Source organism: Lonchura striata, chromosome 5, assembly GCF_050655825.1.
Source record: "Lonchura striata isolate lonStrDom1 chromosome 5, ASM5065582v1, whole genome shotgun sequence".
NCBI classification, from domain to species: Eukaryota; Metazoa; Chordata; class Aves; order Passeriformes; family Estrildidae; genus Lonchura; species Lonchura striata.
The window spans coordinates 32,205,697-32,223,784 of record NC_140707.1 but is presented as its reverse complement, the minus strand read 5'-3'; the positions used below and the strand labels follow the sequence as shown (position 1 = coordinate 32,223,784).

The window sequence follows — 18,088 nt, the reverse complement described above, 5'->3', positions numbered from 1 at the left end:
GAGGCTTAAAATATCAGTAGTATTTACACTGAAATTTCATGCAAACTGTATGCATAAGACATCATTTAAAAGCTTTGCAACCAGTAAAAACTTTCACTGCACCGTCTCATTTCCTAGTCTACCTCAAAGCTATTGCACCTCAAGCTGTTCCTGTTACATTTAGGAATTGAAGGGACACATTTGAACATGATGTGAGAAGACTTTCCTCTCAGGAAACCTTTTGTGCCTGGGAGAGGGAACTCTGAATCAGTGCTTCACTGTTTTTTTGAAGCAGCTTCCTTTGCAAGGATGAGGGGGAGGCTCTCCTCCTGTTATCATTTGGACACAAATGCATCTTGGGCTGTGATTGAGTATCCCCATAATAAGGTTATAGCTATTTTCACTCTGTTTTGAAGTACATATAGTCTTCCATACCTGTGTGAGAAGGGTATAAAACTTTTCTATTCTGATTTGCTTGCTATGTACTTTGTGTAGTATTAATTCTGCACAGGTGTTACTGACTCTATTCAAAGCCAGACACCAGGGAATGGGTTAAAAAACAGTGGTTCATGATGTGGTTGTTGAAATACCTCGCCAACTGCTGGTAAAGTTGGATTAATATTCAGGGCTAATAAATTTTGTGATCTATTAAAAAAAAAACAACAGATTAAGAAATAATTTAATTGAAGAATTACCTTAACAGTTTACTATGAGGTGGTTGTTAATCTGTAATTATAGAATAATCTTCACTGCCTTTGTACAAAGAAGAAAAGTGTGTGATCTAGTTTGCAGGCTAGAATGTCATCTGATCCCTTTGTCTGCTGTTGTCAAAGGTAGTTCATGTCATCCTTAGCAAGGATAAACTATTAATGGCAGGCAAAATAGTTGAGGTTAATCTAAAATCTAGTAATTTGTAATAATAATTTGCAAGATGATATGTACCTTCTGGTTTTTGACAAAGTGGTTCTCATAACTTTAATGGCACAATTAAGCCAAATTCTGATCTTCATATGGCATAGGAGAAAAATCTCTTCCTGCAAAGAAGTTTCCATATGATCCCACTGATTAAGTTTCAGAACAGCTGTGATTTTTTTAGTTTTCCTTATATAATAGTAAATTAAGCTGTGGTATAATCTGTGACTGTGTCTTATGGGTTTTTCTGTCTTGTGTCTATTTTTGTCCCCTGATTATTCTCATTTATTATGGAAGATGAATAATATATCAGTGGTGTAGGTGTATGTATAAAGCATTTTTTTCATGCTTTTAAGAATGACATTTTTTTACTTTTATATTATATTTCCTGTATGTTGTATTATTATATTTTTTGTATAAGATTCAGTGTTTCTATTTCTATTTTTATATTTCATAAATATGAAAAAGAATGTATTTTTAACATCTGTGCCTAAATAGAAATTCTTTCTGATGATAAGAAACTATTAGACCACTCCACTTAAGTTTTGAATGATGATTTTGCTTTTCTAGGTACCAAAGCTAATCTATCTTATATACACAGCAAGCAATCAGCAGAGAAAATTTACAGTTAATTAATAAACCCACTTGATCATAATAAGCTAATAAAGGCAAGTGATAATGTGTCTTTGGGACAGAAAATCACTCTTAGGAGAAAACAAGATAGAAGTGTTCAAAACATTTATTTTAAATCTGCATTTCTTATTAACTAGATACATCCATTTTAGTAATTTGTAATTGGTAAATATGTAGCTGATATGATACATAGGAGAAACTGCAAATAATACAATATCTCAGATTAAGACCTGTTACTGTATTTTCATCCCTGAGTTGTCCTTCACACATAGCCTCTGAACACAGAGGAAATGAGCTCTCTGGTATTCAAGTGATTTCATATTTTCTGTGGAAGTATTTGATGCTTGGCATGAACTTGTCAAATATATCTGTGATCTGTTGATTAGAGATCACTCTGTTTACTGCTAGATTTTTTTTTTTCTTCAATGGAGAAATTACATTTCCAGGTATTTGAATAGCTACATTGTGCAAAATTAACATAGTACACACCTGCCTTAGAATTTTGTTTTCCTTGGCAGAGTAACTATTCCTATAGCTACTATAAAGTAGCTCCAGATTAACAACATACATCAGTAACCATTAATGACTGTCACACACATATAAAACTGCAGTGGAATCAGTATGATGAAAAGCTTGTCCTAGGGGATAAAAAAAAAAAATACTGTTCAGATCTGCAGTTAGTAGGGAAGATTTATGTATGTCATGGTGATGATACCTGGCATTTGATTCCTGTCAGGAAGTAGCTCTACTGTCAGAGAGAGTTTGTGCACAAAGAATTCTCAAGTTCCCAGATGCTCCCTGGCATTGTACATTTGGCCTTGAAAGTACAGCTCCTGCCAAGTGCTGTAAAATGCTATAAACATTGGAAAAGCCCAACCCATAATAAAATAACTAGCTGCATTTCAATGTATGCAGTTCAGACAAGGATAATGATTTTTGTCATTGAGTTCTGTTGTGAATTGGCAAATATTTGCCTGGTAAATGGGATAATGACTGTAGTCTAGACTACCCACTTTGTGCTGTCTCAAGAACAGGTTCTACATTATTATTAAAATTATTGTTGATTAAGAGAAGCAGAACAGAATATAACTTCAAGTCAAAACCATATGAATTCTTTTTATTTTCTTTGTTTATAGATTGTATGTTTTAGGTGGTCTGCCTAAGAAATTTCAACTGCTTGCACTTTACAGGTGTTTCTGTTCCATAATTAATAACAAGATTTTTATGTTCATTCTAAAGCACATGATAATCTCATGCTCTGTGAGTATGAGACACACCACAACATGAAATGTTTTTTTTTTTCCCCCTTCCATATGCCAGAAAATAAAGGAATGTGCAATGGAGATTGTTAACATGGACATATCCTAAGATGCAGCATACCTTTCAAGAAAATAAATACACATCACTTTGACATGAAGGACAATTGACAGTGCCATGAATTACTGAGGACAGGTAAATTGAAAATTACTTTTCTTCCATTCTTTCATTCATTAATACTGTGTGTCTATTAAGGCCTGCTATTGCCTCCTTCCCAAACTTTCTTCTTGCCTGTTCATTTATAACTTTTCATACATCCACAAAGATTTTATAAGAAAAAAAGTGTATAAATGGGTGATTGGTTATCAGTGTTTATGACAGATGTCAAAATTACTTTTAAGTTTGGAACTGTAGGTTCTCTACTGATAGCAGACACAAATTATAGGGAATGAATTTATTGTGACTCATCTGTGTCAGTCTTGTAGTCATTTGTTTGTGCTTAATGTATAAAGTAGAGCTAAGCATTAATCATTAACATTCAGAGAAGTCTGTGTGCATTCCAATGAATTTGGGGTGCAATAAGTATGGAACTTTTTATTAGAACATTAGTGTGTTCCAACAGGAGCACAGTCCTGTATTTTGTATTTGTACAGAGGAATATGGAGTCATGAGAGAAATTTAGGGTACAGAACAATTTTCAACCTGATTTATCGCTTTGTTGCCTTTTTTTTGTGCAGTCATGATTGTGAAAAGGGAATTCTGATGGTTACCAGCAATGGAATGGGAATTTTACATTTTCATTTTTCATAGAGCTAAATAGATTTTGAAACATTTTGGAGGTTAAGAATCAGTTTTAATTTTTTTTCTTGTACTAGCCCTTTTTTTGAGACTTTATCCTACATGCAATCATGCTATTCAGTGAGAATTGTGTTTTGAATTCCATAATAATCCATATCTTAAAAAAAGCTTTCAAGACAAAAAAAAAGGCCGATCCTAACAAAATTAGAAATAATGATATTATAAGAATATTAGGATTTTTTTCAATTATCTTTCTTTCCTCACAAAGACCATTGTTTTCTTCTAAACAATAATTTTTTTTCATTTTAATATTTTCAAATGTATAGAAACTCATTTTACTGAAGAACAGTTTTTATTATGCCTCATAGTAGAATGTTCTATCTCTTCTAATAATGCTAATAGAAATTACTGGCCAGTGATGACTGTCATGTTTTGGAGACTGGTGAGAGGTGTTTCAAGAAAGTTTTTGGTGCAATACAAATTGGAGAACTTGAAACAATGGTGATGAGCTAAATTAGAATTCATTTTCAATGGTTGGTATTAATTTAAAGGCAAAATGGAAAAGATGGAAACTAAATTTTCAAAATAAATGTGAAAGCATCGTGGATGTAGACCTGTCAGAATTGATATTTAGTCCTTTCTTATCTTCCCTGTAGGAAAAAAAGAGTTAAAACTATCACTATATTATCACTATAGGTACGTGTTCTATTACTGCTACTTGTCTGTGAGAATTCCTGTCTCAAATCTGTATATCATCTGCAGGGTGGAATTCTGCTAATTTATTTTTGTTATGTCTTAGAGCTTCAGATTTTTGTTGTTTGGTAGGTATTTTTGGTTGGTTGCTTGGTTTTGGTTTTTCTGTTTTGGTGGGGTTTTTTGGTGTGTGTTTTTTGCTGTATAGTCATACCAGGAAGTTTTTTGGCTACTATATAACCATTACTCAACCATTACTCAAATCATATGTCTGCCTGTAAGTATTATCACTGTCAGACTTATATTTAGAAAATATTTTAAAAATACATTCTGGGATTGATTTTTTGCACTGCAGAAGAGAATTGCTGTGTATGGATTAAAATTAACATTCTACAAACCTCTGCTTGAAATATATAGATTTTTATAATGCTTGAGGAAGCACAAATAGCATATATCGTGTTTATATTATCTAGTTACCCATACTGTTATCTTCTGAATAAACAGAAATTCCCAGGCATGTGTATTTTGGCTGCATGGTGAGGTTTTGGTAGCTGGAGGGCTACAGGAGTGGTTTCTGTGGGAAGCTGCCAGAGCCTCCTGCTGTGTGTGATGGAGCTGATGCCATGGGGCTCCAGGATGGACCCACCACTGACCCCTCAGCCACGGTGGTAGAGCCTCTGAGATAACAGCTTTAAGGAAGGGGTTAAAAAACCCACCTGCACAACAGGCAGCAGTAGTGGCAAGAGAGAATACATGAAGGAAAGAGCTCAGCAAGGCACTAAAGTCAGCGAAGAATGAGAAGGAGGAGGTGCTCCAGGCACCAGAGCAGAGATTTCCCTGCAGCCTGAGGTGGAGCAGATCCACCTGTCCAAGGCTTCAGGGACAGCTGGTATCCAGCCAGGGACAACCCACTGCAGTTGCCATGATAATGCAGTGATGCATTACAGCAGTCATCTATTTATTTTCCCTCTCCATCTCATATGGTAGGTGTGCAGGTTCTCCAGGATCAACAAAACTTATTATTTAATATTGGACATAAATTGCACAAGCCTATCGCATTTAAAATACAGTGCACTAAATACATTTGTTATGATATTGCCATTTTTTTTCATGAATGGCTTAGCTTTAAATAATGTCTGTGTTTAAACTTATTTTATTGTGATGGAAGCATAAACTGGAATTTATGACAGATTTTAATGCAAAAAAAATCAGGTACATTATATGTACTTTAGCAACTATTTCTTTATAAAAGTCTTAGCAGCAAAAAGTAATTTTTATCTTCTTCAGCTGGTGTAACTTGAGGAATTGCAGGGTGAAAAACTTGAAAATTTTCCTATATTTTGAACAGCAATGGGCTTATGTAAAACTAATCTACTTTCTGAATGACTTGGCCCATCTACAATTTATTTACAATAGAGCAAATCTTTTCATATATATGTCAGAAGGCCCTTAGGCTGAACTATACCTCCCAACACTTAGGAGATAAATAGAAGTGCCTTAGTAATTGTGTTATTATGGGTCAGATTCCAGAATGCATCTCTAGGTCTTATACAACTAATCTTTTCTGAGGGAAGATAAGGAAAACATTCCAAATAATGGCTGTTATAAACTATCAACAGTTGATGTATCAATAGCATTTATGTCCAAAATTTCATACTCATGTTGGGTAATGAATTGGATCTGCTGAACCTTTGTCCTCTCACAGTTTGTCATCTGCATCAGCAAAATTTCCTTGGAGCTTTTTCCCAGGAAAAAGATGAGAACCAATACACTGTCAGAAAAGCAGATACAGTGCTTGAAAGTTCTGCAGGTTTTATGTACAAAACAGCAATTAAAAATGATGGCTCAGTACTTTGCAACTTTGTGGCTTCATAATCCAGATCATATAGTCCTCTAAATCCTCTGCTATAAAGTATGAAAAATATTGTCAATATTTCGGCTTTAATGTGCTCCAAAGGATCAGATTGACCATGAATGTACTATGCTTAAAGTTTGATGCTTGAAAAAATCTGTGAAATGGTAGCCTTCCAATCATAAATCCTCAACTTCTTGGAAAATAGTCCTTCCTGCATAAAGATTTTTAACTAGCTAAATTTCAAAGCAACAGCTATTTTAGTAAGAGCTTCTATTCTTAGGTGAGAATGTTAAAAACTTCAGTATTAGTGGTTACTGGTACTCTTTAGCTTCTCATACTTAGAAGCAGGAAGAAAGTAATTACTGTGTGACCAAAGGGGGAGGGCAAAAATAGCAGAAGTACAGAAGTCCAAATGTCAAAAGCAAAAAAGCTAAAACAAATATATTTTAAAATATTTGAAACACTTTTGTGTCACCTTATGTGACATTAATGAGGAATGTTATTCCAGTTGTTATTCTAGAATGTGAAGAACTGGCTGAAAGTGCTCAGTTGTTCCTCAAGGAACTGAGCTGCCATCAGCAGGTGAAGGTATTTTGGAAGATAGTTTAAATTCTTGCAGCCAGTGATGATGATACCTGCTTCTTACTGTTCATCTGCAGACAGGTGAATTTGCTCTCTACTCAGGGGTTGGCTCACTACTTCTGCTGGCACATTTCACTGATGTGATTGTGGGATTATGTTCACTTGATGTCTCACTTTCTTAGTAACATGCAGGAACAGTAAAATTTTATCCTGGTCCTCAAGACATGCTATACTTGTGGTTAAAACTTTTCCTATGGGTTTTCTTCCTTCTCAGAGAAATAATTTGCCACTGAATGCATGTCTCTCAACATGGTTTTAAAATCTCTAGAAAACTTAGACTGTATTTGAATGATAATGAAATGTGAAAGCAGAGGATTTCTGAAATGTTCCAGGGTATTTGAATTTTTAACTTCATATAATTTTAAATTAAAAATCGAGCTATAGTAGTTTTATTTAAAAGACAAAAGAAATTCATCTCAATTTGTAAAAGTTTGTTGGATTATGGAATGTCTTGTAAATACTAACATTAATTATTTTGGAAGAAAATAATTAGAGTGACGGAAATATTATAAGCATCAGTATTTTACATCTATCCTATTTTCTTTATATTGTATTTTTAATGTAGTCAAAGAGGACATTTTCACAAGTAAAAACTGAAGAACAATTTCAACTGAAATACAGATTATTCATGTTTTTAATTTCCCAGAGTGTCTGAAATATTTAGGGTAAATCTGTGGGTATTGTGTGTTCCCTAAGGCATATGAGGTTTGTGGCCAGCTCTGCTTCTGATTCAAGGTGTGGGCTGCACTGCCTGGACTATACCATGCACTACATTGCCTATGTTGTGACAATAACTCTGGGACTCAAATCACCATTCCTCTTCACTCTTCCTGTTGCCATCCCAGGTAGTTCTCACTTCTGTTGCTGATCAAATGTACTTAGAAGCTGCTGCAGTCTAAATTCCCTGTGGAAGGACATGACACTTATTATGGAAGACTCCTCTCAAGTTTCCATTTGACAGGAAACAAATAACATTGCTTAGGAAAATGATCAGTACTGCTAAAGCTACTGAATGTACGAAGTTTAGAACTTTTGCAGTTCTTAATAATACCTTATTTCTTTAATTCATAACTCCTTCACCACAATTTAAAAGAACAAATCAAACTGATGAAAAGATAGACGTGTGTTTCAATTTATATATATGATAACTGGCACCATCCTGGAATGCAACATAATTATGTAGCAAAATAATCCTATGACTTTTGTTTCTCTTATTGGTCTGCACATAGATGTTTTACAATTTGAGATCCAAACCACCTGAATGGATAAATTCTTTCTCTTTCATATATACATATTTTTTATTCATTTATTTCTTTTTTTTACGCACAACCCTTCATATTTCCAATGTTGCAAAATCATGGGATACCAGAACTTAGAGACTCAGGACTGAATATTTCCCATATCATGGAAATGAAGATTACTGAAATAAATATAAAAAATATGAATCTCCGTCATGGCATATAAGACAGTATTATAGACTGTGAAGGTGAATTAATGAGCAAAGTAGAGGGTATAAGATAAGATCAAAGCTTCATAGGAACATCACACAAAATGGTATACGATCAAATGATTAGTTGCAAGGCTAGAAAGGTCCTTAAAAATATTATCCTCTACTGTATTGATTCCCAAATCTGGCTTCACATGTGCGATTTAATGAAAATTAAGTGCTCTTAAATTACTGATACCAGCAGGTCCCTGTATTTCATATAAGTTATTGTGTGTTTAACTCTATGTTAGAAGGTCACATTCAATTGGAACAATAGGAATTAATACAGAAAGAAATGGGCATAATTTTCAGTGAACACTAGAAATAGGTGTAAAATTGTTTGAGTTGTGTATGAGAACCCCATGAGCAAGGCTGACATATGGCTGGTGATATCCTGTAGGGAACTGTAGAATGCAAGATAGTAATGATAGTCCTTCTTAGAAAATAAAGGTCACAAGTGATAGCAAGTGCCAAGAAAGCGTCAGGGATTTTTTTAGACCCTCCTGGGTCAATAAAACCTCAGTAGGCTCATGGATTTCTTTAACTGTAAAAAAACCTATTCAGTTTGGATTTGGGAGTATAAAAGCTTGTAAGCGAAGTAGAGAAAAAAAACTACTTCTTACCCTGAGCCAATGCCTGTTTCTTCTAGAAAGATATATTAGTTTGAAGTGGTTATTCATTGGAGCCATTGACCTATTTCCATCTGTGTTGATTCCCTGAAAATCCAAAGTCAGTAGAAGCTAAGGCAGTAAGCATTTCAGGGAATCAGTTCCTCTATTTTTATATGTGGATACGGTTATGGATAAATAAAATAAATTTCTGTATATTTCATACACTGTATAAATTATATTTCAAATTAACATATATTTAAGGAAGTTCTGTATTGATAAGTGATTGACTGAAGTAACTGGAAGTTCACTTCTTTCCTTCTAGATTATTCTATTCATGTTGTACAGAGAATTATGAAAAATAATTATCTTTTTGCATTTCTAATGTTTTTGGTGATCACTCCAGCTTCTGAATGATGGATATTCATATGGCAAAAGTTATTTTTGCTAACAAGTTAACTCCAAGTGCAACTGGCACGTACTTGATGTTTAGGATTATATTCAGAAAAAGGGAATAGAAATTAAGTCATCTTATTGATGTATCTGGATAAGTGTTAAGGTATGTAAACAGAAGAAAGTACAGCAGGAGTTAGGATGCCTATTAACTATTTTGCATATGGGGAAATTCAGATTTTCAATTTTGTCTTTGCAATCTAACATTTACTGCCCCACTTATTTCTCTGATGGAATTGATTTCAGAAATAAATATTAATTTATGTGTAACCCATGCAATATATAGAGAAATTTAAAAATGTTTGCAATATGCTAAGATTTATGGAAAAAATAGTTTGAAGACTGCATGTAATAATAATGCTGGAAATTATTTAATTAGCTATACGAACCTTTATTTAGAATTCTGTTGCTGTATTGCATCTGTCTATCAAATATCTGCTTGTTTGTGCTTGGTAAAAATTTGCTCCTACCTTACCAAATATAATAGACTGCATTTGAAAATGCAGTTTTTGTGGTTTTTTTGTTAGAGTGAAGTTAGCTCCTGGGGTTTATTTTGTCCCATACAGGTTTTCCTCCCAGGCCAACCTTTATGTTTTCAATAAATTTGTCACAAATGTCATTATAGCTGACTTGTTCACAAGGTCACTTTACAGTAAAGCTTTTCTTTTCATGGTGTGTGGATTGGTTTTCTTTGATGTGCAAACTGCTGGTGTACAGAGATCCATTGTTCTCTAGATTGGTAGCTTCCTATACTTTGTCTGCCATGTTGCTGTGGTCATCTTGCTCAGCATTTACTGTCCAGTTCATCTGTATTTATAAAAAATTAGAATGATGCAGCACATATCTGCACCTGCACTACAGGAACAACGTCTTACAATGGCTGCCACCAGAATTAGTATCATTGTTCATCATTCATTGCTGATAGAGATTTTTGTGTTTCTAATTTTTTATATAAACTGCATTGATTTGGGAAAGTTGATGACTTATGATAGATAAGCTTGTGAATATGTTCATTTCAAAACTCATTATGATTTATATATGATTTAACTTTAACTAACTTGAATTCACTAAACTACAGTTTAACTACCACCCATCCATCAAGCTTTATGATGAATTTTTGCACTATGGCACTCATATATGAAAGTTACAGGGTTTTGGTTTTTTTTAGACATATGGATAACAGAAACAAATTGAATTTAAAAATAATAAATTACTGACTTGAATTCTGTGAAATGCATATGCTGGAAAAATACTGAACTCTAACTTTATAGAAATATTTTAGTGCCCACTAATCTATTTGTCCTGTTTCCTGATGTAAGGTTTTAATCCACTACACTTCTTATGTCTAAATAATCTGTATCAGATTTCTTGAGAAATCCTCAGAATATAGTCTTGCATTTTGTGCTAATATCAAAATACAGTGCTCTGTTATGGTTTAGTATTATTATTAACCTGGGTCCTCCTATTTCTTGAGAAATGAGAGTTTGCTTAGTACAGTTAGGATTCTTTGTTAACAATAGTTGATGGCATTAGATAAATCTATGTTTAGCAATTTAATTGATAAGAAATTCTCAGATTCTTGTAGCCTTACAGATTTGGGCCATAAGAACTTTGGTTTTATAAAAACCTTTGTAAAAATAAGTGAGGAAGTTAAAGCCATAATTTTTGTTCTAGTGTTTTTTCTGGGTTACTGCCAGTATGACTGGGAAAATCATTTATGAGATTATTCCCACAATTATACAGAGCTATAGATCTAGCAAAGTGCATACCTTATATAACAAAATAATAAAAAACTAAAACAGCAGAGTGGAGAGAAGAGTGAAGGAAAGTAATTTTACTGTGATCTTGTGAAATGCAGCACTATATTCACTCACATTTGATCATGTGGCATCCAGCTCCTCACTGTCATCTGTCCTTCACAACAGATACATGAGGTGTACATAGTGTGTGGACCTAGTTCAAGCCAGTATTCTGTAATTATTATCTTTTTAGTGCTCAAAGGACTTGCCCTTTCATTGAATTAGGCTACCTTCAATCCTTTAGCCTCTGGTGATACAAGGAAATAAAGACTGACTGTGAAATTGAGTCTAATTATTGGGAGCTGTGTGCAGCTTTTTAACATTAGAACTCCTTTCAATGTAACAAGCAGGTGGGATCATGGGGAAGAAATTAATGCTTTTGTTCAGCTTTTGCATTTGCATGCTCCTTTTTGTTAGATATGTAAAAATTTAATAGATGTAAATTAGGGATTGTCTTTATGGAACCTTAGCTTAATAAACAACCTGTGCTTCCTAAATGATTTTACAAAATAAGATTTAGGTCCATTACACTTCCCTAAAACTTCAGGGTTTGCCATTTTTTTTTCCTTCTTCTTTTCAGTCACAAATGCAGGTTAGATCTCCTGTCAAGGGTGAGTTTAGTCCAGTGTCACTAGATTTTTATGCAATTCATTGGCAGTTGAAAGGTTCCTATGTTTAGAATAATAGGGAATCAGAGTGTTCTGAGGAAAAGACAAAGCATGAGAGGAAGATAACAAAACTGCAAGTTTTGTCATAGTGTGGACTGTGGTAATGGCTTTTAGGTGTCATGCTATCAAAGTGGATCCAAATGCGAGGCAGAGAGAGAGGGGGTAGTCGCCTCCTGTCTGGGGCTGATCAGTGTGTCTGTATCAATTGCCCAAGGTGTCTTCAGACCTAGTTCCATTCTTGTCATTCTAGAGAGAGATTAGAAAATTTCTTCATCCAAAGGAAATTTGTTTTAATACTATTAATTTATTAAGTATTTGCATCACATTAAATTTTTCATGTTTTTACTGGGTTTTTTGAAGAGTGTGGAGAGTAAAACTCTTATACTCTTTTCTAACTTTAGTCTCCTTTCCATTCAGATATGAGGGGTTTTCATACAGCCACTGTGCTGCTCACTTATTTTGTGGTGGATGACAGTGGTTACATAAAATGTGGTTTCGTTGGTTTTTTTTTTTTGTATTTTATTCTAAAAAAAGGATTACAAAACTTCTGATCTAGGTATGACCAGCAGCACCAAAATCTTCCTGTGTCTGAGATCTGCAAAATGTATATACAGTGTACCTTAGAAAACTGGCATTAGCAGAGTAGTTCATGGGTGGAGGGCCATAGCAGGTCCTTAGGGGTTATCCTCTGAGACAAAACCACCATTAAATTAGCATAGCCATACAAGAAAAAAAAAAAATGTTTAGGTGAAAGGTAACTACTAATATTTTTTGAAAACTTTCTGGAAAATAGCACAGCTTTCCTGAAGTCAATATAGCAGGGCAGATTTTAGCCATCTGAAAATTTATTACTTATATGTTAGAAATTAAAATTATTTGTCATTAAGGATGTTGGCTTGACCATGGTTTCATTGTACAGATGAGGTTGACATCAAATTTCTGAACACACTTTCCCTTCAGCAAATGCATGGCAAGTCTGTTTTGATCTTACTGTGCCCATTTAATCATTATTTTTTTGCTGCTGTTGCTAAGAATGGTGCCCATTTTCCTTTGACTGGTGATTTTTCTGAACATCAGTCTGCTATGCACTGTGCTGAGATCCACCAAACTTATTTCAAATTACAAGTGAGAACATCCCACCCTTTACTCCTCCACACACTGCTCTTAATATAGGGATTGTATTCACATCAAAGCTGTCAGAATGTTTCTGTGATCTCATTAGCTATACTTATTTCTACCTACAGAATAAATGAATCATCAACTGAAACAGCACTAAAAACCAACTGCTAAAACTCACATGGCTATAAGAATATCCATGCTGAGAAGAGATATCTTCTCAAGTCTGGAAATTCAAGTTGTTAAAATCACCAACTCTGCAGACCTAAAAAGGGGTTAAGTAATTTTTTTAGATGAATTTGGGTCCCAAGCCTTTAACAAGGGAATAATTTTTCTTAATCCATTACCAAGTAGTTTTATAATTTCGCATATCCTAAGTACAAACACTATCTGTTTACATAACACTGAAAAAATATGTTTTAATGTTTGGATTTTTTTGCTCTGTTTTTATTTACGTAGTTAAAATACAGAGTTGCATTTTACAACTGTGTGAGGTAAATTAGATAGGTGGTACCAAACAGAAATTAGCTCAGTTAATTCAGCCAACTTAAATCTTTATGTATATAAACATTCACTGTAGGGGAGTGAAATCCTGTAAAATGAGAAAATGGAGAGAAATTGGACATAGAAGCTAGGTGTTAAATAAATGATTTAGATACATTGGTGGTGGATGATGGCAGGTATAAGATCTGCATAGCAAAAAATTGAAACTATTCTGATGTCCAGCTGCTGGTTGCTAATACTGTTTGAAGGTCATTTTAGGATCTCAAGTGGGAAGTATGGTAACTGGAAACTAAAATCTGTAACAAGCAGCAGCCATTTCTAGAGGGGCTGGAAAACATGAGTGTGTCAGCAAGTTGAGGCAGGTACCTCTCTGAAAGTTGAGGACTCTCCCGCTTCACGGATGAGAGAGATGAGTCTAACAAAGAAAAGATAGAGAATTCAGACTTGGTTTTTTGGTCATGGAATTCTTCTAATTCTGTATTGTCTTTCTTTACAGTTAAGAGGGAAAGGATTTATAGACTTGACAAAGTGAGATTCTTTTTTCTTTTGACAAGTAATGTAAAGTAGCGTAAAACAGAAAACACTGCATCTTCTCTTTCTCCTTCATTGAAACATAGATATGCAATTGAAAGGCATTCTTTTTACAGAGGAGCTCCATGTGTCACTGCCACACACAACTCCTCTGGGCCCCTGCAGAACCAATCTAGTGGAATAAGTGACTGTCTGGCCAATCAAAACAAATCTCACACCAGTGCACAAGCTCACTCATATTCTGAATTGCAGGAGAAATAGCTTTTCCTGGCATGGTAGTTTGTGTCTGCATCTGTCTCAGTTCAGTACTTCAGTACAATACCTTAGAACTAGGATTGAGGATTCCTTTTTACACAACTGAGATTTCATCTTTCCAGAATTAAATATTAAATGCCTTTCTTTTTTTTTTAATTATTTTTTAATTTTTTTTTTTTATTTATGATACTATGGGGAACTTCCTAAACTCTTAGTCTGAGATCCAAGTACATTGCATCAAAATTGCATGTCCTTAATGGTCTCTTGCAATCATTCAATAATGTCAGTTTATTATCAGATGCCGGCTAACCTCTGGTAGATATTGAGTTGGCAATCTTAATTGTTTCCACACCATGCTATATCATTCTGAGAAAAATTTTCATAGGCCAAAAGGTAAAACTACTTAGTACCAATTGGGTGTGTAACTCCAAAATGAAAAATTAGTGTGTATATGCAAACCATGGGGGACAGGGAAACATTGTTCTCACGTAAATTGGCTGAATATTATGAAGATTTACATGAACAATGACCTTTGAAAATCTGGTTTTTCAGTATCATGAAGTCAAAGTAATAAATTTTGTGATACAGTATATCTGATTTAGCTGATTCTGTTAACTGCCAGTCTGCATATGTGTGTCTAAATCAAGGAACTGAGAATTTCAGTGCAAAAGCTTTGAATGTCCTGAAGTCAGCTTGTGTCCAGTCAGGCTGACTGCATTTGGAAACCAGGGAGTAAGAAGGAGTTGGCAGTGGCAGCCTGCCAAAGGCAAATGAAGAAGGCAGCAGCATGATCTTCAGGAGAGGATAGAGAGGAGTCTGTGGGAGGGAGCAGTCCTGTGATAGTCTAATATGTCTATTTTAATCTATTGTTTAATTTATCTCATTTATCTGTCTTATCTCTGTATTTTTTTATTTATCTTATTTCTATTTTACTGTAAGCAGAGAAGCTGCAGTATCCAGAAACATAGCATGAGAAACAGCCTCAGACAATACAAATCAGTGTACTTTATTTGAAGGCAGAGAATCTGACCATTAATATAATGTAAAGTTACTGGATTTTGATTTCTAGGAGCATTGACTGAGCACACACATCTCAGGGTAAAGTAAATGGAAGAGACAGGCTCAGTATCTCCAAAAATCAGGCCCCTGATTTCTAATAGGTCATAGGAATTTATAAAAGAAGGATTAAATTCTGCTATGTTTTAAAGCCTGTGAGCCTACCAACTTAACCACTGTTACAGAGCTGTGTGTGTAAGCAGATATAATTCAGTTTATGGAGAATACTGGTTTTGTTTTTTTTTTTTGTGTTGCTTTTTTGTGAACTTTTCGGGTTTTCTTTCCCTTTTACTCATTCTACTTTAATTATGAAAACGTGCTTGCTTTCAGATATGTTTTCTGTGTTATGATCGACCATGTTGTTTACAGATCCCAGACTTTTAATTAATGCATTTCATAAAGAAATAGTGCATTAGTACAGATGGGACAGGCTGGGTAATACCTATAAAATGTGGGGATACCTATAAAGTTTGGGGAAACTGAGTACAAGCTTTGATGAAGCTGTAAATACAAATTCTTTTTCAGTAAGGAGTAGGCAAAGACTAGAAAACTACTTTGGAATTTACCCCCTTTATAGTTCAGGCAAGGAGCATTAACAATATCAAGTACAATAGAATTTTGCCTGTGCTGTGATCTGTCCATCCTCGAGGCACATACTGCCCATGAAGGTGAGAGAATAAGAGTTATTTTCTCCAAGGAATTTTCACACACACTGGGAGATAGCAATTAAAAACAAAGTGCTATACTCAACCAGATTTTGAGTTGTGTTACTGCATATGTTTGTATGGATAGGAAAAAAGGAAGCATGGGCCATAAGTCAAAAACCTGAAGTAATGTAAACTTCTGTTACACTTGACATTTGAGCTTTTCCAGTGAGTTCTTTGTGTAAAAGTCCATTCCTGGGCATTACTGTCACTTCTGCTTTCTCTATGGAACATTAACTCTGTTTTCATTGCTCACATCTAGCAATGATCAGATGAAGCGTGGCATATCCAAGCTGATAACCTATGATTTGCTTTTTTTTTTGTACAGACATAGACAGATATTTCAGTACTGGCTTCTTTTGTTAAAATGCTGGTTGTTCCACGTGGAAGAAAAAAAAAAGAAAGAAATCAGCCCAAACAACAAAAATCTTTCCATTTTTATTTTTTTCTTTTTTTCTTGATGAAATTTTTTAAAGATGTGCTTGTAAAATGATGCAACTGACCCATCAGGCTGGATCTTAACAGGTCATCAGGTCAAAAGGTAGCTCAAGCATCATACCTTTTATCTCCTATGCAAGTTGTGTAATCTCTCAGGATTTAATTTTGTTAGGATGAAAAGAATTACAGGAGGGATGTGTATCTGCTGTGTATGTAGTTCTGTTTTGGAGAGTTGCTAGTGAAATCCTTGCCTTGGAACTAAGACTGATATGTTACTCCTCTGATCTTCCATTTCTGGAGATCTAACTGCAACCTGAGATACCCACTGAGCTTCCAGCCAAGAGAGGGCTCCTAGGTGCTGCAGTCCACTGCAAACTGCAGAGATGAACTGTTTTGCAAAACTGGTTGTGTGGCAGCTTGAGAGGAATGTGCATAACTCAGCTATGTGGTGTGGGCAGAGGGGCTGTTGTGATGGGGCTGCTGGAGACTGAAACTAAGGTGAAGTTGTTGATCTGGCCTAAAGTGAAACCATTTATTTACAGAAGACTTCATTTTATCTGGTTTTCTATTTATTTGCTGTTATATCAACTTACCTGTTAAAAACTCCTATTAAGTTAGGATGATGTGAGCTAGGGTGCTAGGCTAGAAAGCTTGGTCCTTTATGCATTTTAAGTGTCATCTAAAGTATTATTAAATATTTTATATTAATAGGGCTGTCATGTACCTTATAACATAGATGATAACCTAACTGATTATGATACACAGGAGTGAGACAGCTTGGCAGAGGATATAAAGAAGAATGTGATGGGGGCAGAAGGATAGAAAGAAAATTATGGAGATGGTGAAATGTGAGTGATTACAAAATAATTGTATTATAACTTTTGAAGTGCTAATTTTTCCCTTACCCTCACAGGCTTTTCCAGGCTACATAAAAAGAGAGAGGGCAAAGCTGAAACAGGTGATACAGAGGAAAGGGCGAGTTAAGCCAACGGCCTCAAGACTTAATGTTCCATTGGTCATTTTGTTGAAAAACAGTGAAAAAATAAATAAGGGAAGATGGAATAATCTTGCATTTGTAGTTATGCTGTATTTATTTTCTAGAGCATTGGGTGTTAGGTACCTTTGAAAGGAAAAACTCTGCAGGTTTGCTGCAGAGTTAAACATCTTCCATTGCTGAAGTCACTAACCTAAAGTCACTAACTCAGTAGGAATATCTTATGGCCATATGTGACAGTCATTAATTTTCAGAATTGCTCATCTCTTCGTTCAGATCTGTGACATTTTCAGATTTAGAGGCAGCCAAGTGTGTGAACTTCACTAATTTTCATATAGTGTGTGGAAAATTATCCAAAATGTTTTACATTAAAATTCAAGGTTCATACAGCACACCTTCCATATAGCACTGCTGCAGATTAAATTCACTTATACATTAGGAAAGGTGCCAATGCAATCATAATAGAAGGCTGAAGTGCTGAAATGATGAAGTAGTTCTTTTGCTGCCTTCCTTGGCACGTGTTCAGCACCCCACTTTGATTCAAACATCATACCCTGTTTGGTAAGACTCTTGAGAGTAATAATAAATTATCTATTATGAGCCTGAATTTTTAGGAGAGGATGTGAAGTGCACAGGAAATCTGCTACAAAATAACCAAAGATTTTTTAGATTATGCATATAACAGTTCTGGAAATTTAGTTTTCATG

General features: G+C 34.8%; 1 protein-coding gene across 17 annotated transcripts in view; it reads left to right on the top strand.

The window, feature by feature from the left end:
- The window catches only part of LRRC4C (leucine rich repeat containing 4C), a 487,862-nt gene that overhangs the window by 281,899 nt on the left and 187,875 nt on the right, over positions 1 to 18,088 (top strand). For 11 of the 17 annotated variants that reach the window (XM_085580210.1, XM_031505043.3, XM_085580220.1 and 8 more), the window contains exon 3: positions 2,845 to 2,976. The exons of the other annotated variants lie outside the window; for them this stretch is intronic. The gene's annotated coding sequence lies outside the window, so the exon portion shown is untranslated. The remainder of the gene's footprint in view (positions 1 to 2,844; positions 2,977 to 18,088) is intronic. 17 annotated transcript variants of the gene reach the window in all.